General features: G+C 43.4%; 1 protein-coding gene across 5 annotated transcripts in view; it reads right to left on the reverse strand.

Moving 5' to 3' along the window:
- Nucleotides 1-6,000, reverse strand: part of arnt2 (aryl-hydrocarbon receptor nuclear translocator 2) — a 462,386-nt gene that overhangs the window by 114,554 nt on the left and 341,832 nt on the right. The window lies entirely within an intron of this gene.

The following is a 6,000-nucleotide window of genomic DNA, read 5'->3' on the forward strand; positions in this document are numbered from 1 at the left end:
CATATAATAATCGACCTTATAAATTGAACCTTTAAAAATAGTCTTAAAAATCTGACTTTTACACAAGTATATATGGGTAAATGAGAGGAGATAAACTAATAATGAGATGTTAAGGCATGCCAATGCATGCAAATAAGCCTCTCAGTGCTCACCAAAGAGATTCTCACTTTGTCAATCAACACTCATTTCAAGAATTGGACTTCTTGATCTTTACATCCTTACTGCTGATCTCACGCAATTTACCAGCTCTCTTATCAATGTCAGTGGCTAGAAAGATTGCACGTAGTGTTCCCTTGTACAGATGGCTGTTATGGCAAACTTTCAGGTCATTGAGGCACCCTGGGCACACTATTGTGTGTGGTTGCTAGAGATTGTTAGTGACATGCTGATTTAGATGGGCTGCCTTAGATGATAATTTTCTTGTAGCATTGCTTCTCCTGCCTCCATTGTTTGGAGCCAGGCTGACAGAGAAGTAGATTGGATGAGGCAGTGATGGATCAAGCAGTGGTCAGAATCTGCTTTGGCCCAGGTGATATGGGCGTCTCTCTGGCGTGTAAAAACCGAAAGAACTGTGGATGATGGAAATCAGAAAGGAAAACAGAAATTGCTGGAAAAGCTCAGCATGTCTGGTAGCATCTGTGAAGTCATCTCTTGGCTTTTCTGGCAATTTCTGTCTTTGTTGCATATGGTATGTATATCTCCCTTGATAACCGATGATGGAGACAAGTAGGTGTCAGTGTTTGGACTGAGAATGTTGCCATAAGGTCTTGTGTCTTTCTGGTAGACCAATGTATTGTTTTTACATGGTCATGTTCATTTTATCAAGAGGAGGGCTCTGTTGAAATTATCTATAGTCTAAGTACTTAAGGGATTACCTGCTGAGATCCAAGCATTTGGGGAGGGTGGGGTGGTGGGCTTTTCCTCACTGGAGAGAGTTTTATGAAGAACTGTTCAAGCTAGACTCTGCCTTTCACTATCAAATTTGGTAGTCTCATGTGGGATCGTAACAATGGAAAATGTATGTAAATAAAAAACTGCAATTTGAATGTTGTGATTCTTATTAACCGTTAATTTTTTTTAAAAAAAAGTGTATCCATTTTGTGGGATGTGAGTGTTGCTGGCTGGCCAGCATTTTTAGTCTGTCCCTCGTTGCCCTCAAGAAAGTGGTGGTGAGCTGCCTTCTTGAACTGCTGCAGTCTACCTGCTGTGGGTTGACCATAATTCCATTAGGGAGGGAATTCCAGAATTTGGACCCAGCAACAGTGAAGGATGTACCTCCAAATCAGGATGGTGAGTAACTTGGAGGGGAACTTGAAGGCGGTGGTGTTCCCATATATCTACTGCCCTTGTCCTTCTAGATGGATGTGGTCATGTGTTTGGAAGGTGCTATCTGAGGATCGTTGGTGAATTTCTGCAATGCATCTTGCACTGCTCCTGAGCATCAGTGGTGGAGGGAGTGGATGCTTGTGGATGTGGCGCCAATCAAGTGGCTGCTTTGTTCTGGATGATGTCAAGCTTCTTGAGTGTTTTTGGACTGCACTCATCTAAACAAATGGGGAGTATTCCATCACGCATAGTGGGCAGGGTTTCAGGGGTCAGCATGTGCATTACTTGCTACAGTATTCCTAGCCTCTGACCTGCTCTTATAGCCACTGCATTTATGCGGTAAGTCTAGTTTCTGATCAATGACAACTCCAAGGATGTTGATTATGGGGGACGCAGTGATGGTAACACCACTGAATATCAAGGCGTGGTGGTTAGATCGTCTCTTATTGATGACGGTCGTAGCCTGGCATTTGTATGGCACCAATGTTACTTGCCACTTGTCAGCCCAAGCCTGGATATTGTCTAAATTTTGTTGCATTTGGACATAGGCTGCTTCAGTGTCTGAGGTTTCTTAAATTGTGCTCAACATTGTGCAATCATTTGTGAACATCACCACTTCTGACCTTATGATAAAAGGAAGGTAATTGAAGAAGCAGTTGAAGATAGTTGGGCTGAGGACATTAGCCTGAGGAATTCCTGCAGAGATGTCCTGGAGGTGAGATGACTGACCTCCAACAACCATGACCATCTTCCTATGTGTTAGGTATGACTCTAACCACTGGAAAGTTTGCCCCCGGTACCCATCGATTCAAGGTTTGTTAGGGCTCCTTGCTGCTACTCTCAGTTGAATGCAGCTTACCTCATCTCTGGAATTGAATCAAGGCTGCAATGAGATCAGGAGCTGAGTGGCTCTGGCGAAACCCAAACTGGGTGTCACTGAGCAGGTGCTGCTTAATAGTACTGTTAATAACACTTTTCATCACTTTAATGATGTTCAACAGTAGACTGACAGGGTGATAACTGGCTGGGTTGGATTTGAAAAATGTGTTGCTGGAAAAGTGCAGCAGGTCAGGCAGCATCCAAGGAGCAGGAGGATCAGGCAGCATCCAAGGAGCAGGAGAATCGGCAGCATCCAAGGAGCAGGAGGATGCTGCCTGGCCTGCTCTGCTTTTCCAGCAACACATTTTCAGCTCTGATCTCCAGCATCTGCAGTCCTCACCTTTCTCCTGGGTTGGATTTGTCCTACTTTCTATGTACAGGACATACTTAGCAATTTTCCACATTGTTGCGTAGATGCCAATGTCTTAACTGTTAATCCAATAGTTACACATTTTACTAGAGATTTATTAAATCTGAAATTATTTCATGTCTTTACAAAAAATAATTCAATTTAAATGCAAGGTGTTCTAATGTAAGAAGATTCAAGAACAGTACTTGTGATTGGTTGATTTAAAACATAAATCTCTTAATTGGATTTGTGCAAGGGAAAATATATGTTATTCTTAACCCTATTTTTAAAACAAAGATGTCCTGGTGTATTTATTAAAATCCCACATTAAAGCATCAAGAGAGTGAGGCTCCAGTTTCTTAAATGCTAGTTTATTCTAAACTCCAACAGTACATGTAAAATTTTACTTTCCTGGGGTGCCTAATACAATATAGGTTTGCTATTAAAAAAACTGCTTCTTTTACAGTTAGTTATTTAAACATTATTCCTTGCGCTTGTAAGCTGTAAGTTTCTCAATTTATTATTCAGCCATTTTTGGAAAAGAAAGCGCATGCTCCACTGCATGAGTAACAAACTATGGGGATTGTTACTGCGTGACAAAAGTGCAAAAGGATCAGTACCACAGGAAAACTGATTGCCCTTTGTCAGTCATTCTACTGAAAATCAGATTATGTCAGTTTGGTTGATTTAAAACACATATCAGCCAAAGGGATTTCTAAAAAAGGAAAAGGTGGAGTGCACACTAATCAGGAGCGGACACAGGGCTTATATTTGGGTGGTTGCTTTCCCCAAAACACTGCTCGGGTAATGTCTCCCACCCGTCCTCCTCCTCTAATCAAAACAAAAGGTTGTGTGCGCCAGATTAATAAGGTGACTGGTTTCTTTATTTTTGTTTTAGTTTTTCAGGAGTCTCATTGGACATTTAGAATAGTGGGAATGGAGGTTAGGGCAATTGAATGCCCCTCCTGTAGAATGTGGGAGGTAAGGGTCACCATTAGTATCCCTGCTGACTGCATCTGTTAGAAGTGCACCCAACTCCAGTGCCTCGAAAATGCAATAGGGAACTGGAATTGGAACTGGATGAACTTTGGATCATTCGGAAGATGGAGTGTGCTATTGAGAGGTGTTACAGGGAGATAGTCACACTTCAGGTAAAAGAAGGAAGTAGATGGGTTAACAACAGGGGATGGAAAGTGAACCGGCAGGCAGTGCAGGGATCCCCTGTGGCCGTTCCCCTCAATAACAAGTATACCATTTTGAATACTGTTTGGGGGAGGGGGGAGCAACTTACCAAGTAAGCTTATCAGGGGTGAGTAATTGGGGACAGGTCTCTGGCACAGAGCCTGTCCCTGTTGCTCAGAAGGGAAGGGGGAAGAGGAACACAGCATTAATCATTGGGGACTCCACCGTTAGGGGGACATATAGGAGGTACTGCGGGAACGAGAGAGACTCGCTTTTTATGTGTTGCCTCCCAGGTGCCAGGGTTAACGATGTCTCTGATCGTGTTTTTGTGATCCTTGTGGTGGTGGGGTGGGGAAGGTGAGCAGTCCTAAGTCATGGTCCACATAGACACCAAACAACGTAGGTAGAAAAAGGGATGGGGATTTAAGGCAGAAATTCAGGGTGCTAGGGTGGAAGCTGAGAGAACAAATAGAATTGTTATCTCTGGTTTGTTGCCCGTGCCACGTGTTAGCGAGGTGAGGAATAGGGAGAGAGAGGAGTTGAACATGTGGTTACAGGGATGTTGCAGGAGGCAGGATTCCTGGATAATTGGGGCTCTTTCTGGGGTAGGTGGGATCTCTACAAACAGAACCAGAGGGGTACCAATGTCCAGGGTGGGTTTAAACTAACTCAGCAGGGGGATGGGAATCTAAACTGTAGTTACAATATACGGGAGGATGAGAGTAGTGAAGTCAGAACAAAGGTTTCAAGGTCTCAACAAGGCACTGGCAAGCAAGAAGTTGGTTTGAAGTGTGTCTACTTCAACTCTAGAAGCATCCGGAATAAGGTGAGTGAATTTGCAGCATGGGTTGGGACCTGGGACTTCGATGTTGTGGCCATTTCAGAGACATGGATAGAGCAGGGACAGGAATGGTTATTGCAGGTTCCGGGGTTGAGATATTTCAGTAAGAACGGAGAAAACGGTAAACAATGTGGCATTATTAGTCAAGGACAGTATTACGGTTGCAGAAACGACCTTTGAGGTCTTCTCTACTAAGGTAGTATGGGCTGAGGTTAGAAATAGGGAAGGAGCGGTCATCCTGTTTGGAGTTTTCTTATAGGCCTCCGAATAGTTCCAGATATGTAGAGGAAAGGATTGGAAAGATGATCCTTGATAGAAGTGAGAGTGACAGGGTAGTTGTTATTGTGGGGTCTTTAACTTTCCAAATATTGACTGGGAATACTATAGTCCGAGTACTTTAGATGTGTTAGTTTTTGTCTAATGTGTGCAGAAGGGTTTCCTGACACAATATGTAGACGGGCCAACAATGGGTGAGGCCACATTAGATTTGGTACTGGGTAGTGAACCAGGCCAGGCGTTAGATTTGGAGGTAGGTAAGCACTTTGGTGACAGTGACCACAATTTGGTTATGTTTACTTTAGCAATGGAAAGGGATAGGTATATACTGCAGGGCAAGAGTTATAGCTGGGGGAAAGACAATTAAGATGCAATTAGGCAAGTTTTAGGATGCATAGGATGGGAATGAAACTGCAGGGGATGGGCACATTTGAAATGTGGAGCTTATTCAAGAAACAGCTACTGCGGATCCTTAATAAATTTGTACCTGCCAGGCAGAGAGGAAGTTGTTGAGCAAGGGAGCCGTGATTTACTAAGGAAATTGAATCTCTTGTCAAGAGGAAGAAAGAGGTTTATGTTGGGATGAGATGTGATGGCTCAGTTAGGGCATTTGAGATTTGCAAGTTAGCCAGGAAAGACATAAAGAGAGAGCTAAGAGGAGCTAGATGGGGACATGAGAAGTTATTGGCGGATAGCATCAAGGAAAACCCTAAGCTTTATACAGGTATATAGGGAATAAAAGAATGACGAGAGTTAGATTAGGGCCAATCAAGGATAGTAGTGGGAGGTTTTGTGTGGAGTCAGAGGAGATAGGGGAAGTGCTAAATGAATACCTTTTGTCAGTATTCTCACTTTAAAAAGACAATATTGTCGAGAAGAATACTGAGATACAGGCTATTAGATGAGATGGGATTGAAGTTCACAAAGAGGAGGAGTTAGCAATTCTGGCAAGTGTAAAAAATAGATAAGGGTCTAGATCAGAGTGGTGCTGGAAAAGCACAGCAGGTCAGGCAGCATCCGAGGAGCAGGAAAATCAACAGTTCAGGCAAAAGCCCTTCATCAGGAATAGAGGCAGGGTGCCTGCAGAGTGGAGAGATAAACGAGAGGGAGGTGGGGCCTCTCAAGAAGTGTACTTGAGTGGGTTAAG

Source organism: Chiloscyllium plagiosum, chromosome 36, assembly GCF_004010195.1.
Source record: "Chiloscyllium plagiosum isolate BGI_BamShark_2017 chromosome 36, ASM401019v2, whole genome shotgun sequence".
Taxonomy (NCBI): domain Eukaryota; kingdom Metazoa; phylum Chordata; class Chondrichthyes; order Orectolobiformes; family Hemiscylliidae; genus Chiloscyllium; species Chiloscyllium plagiosum.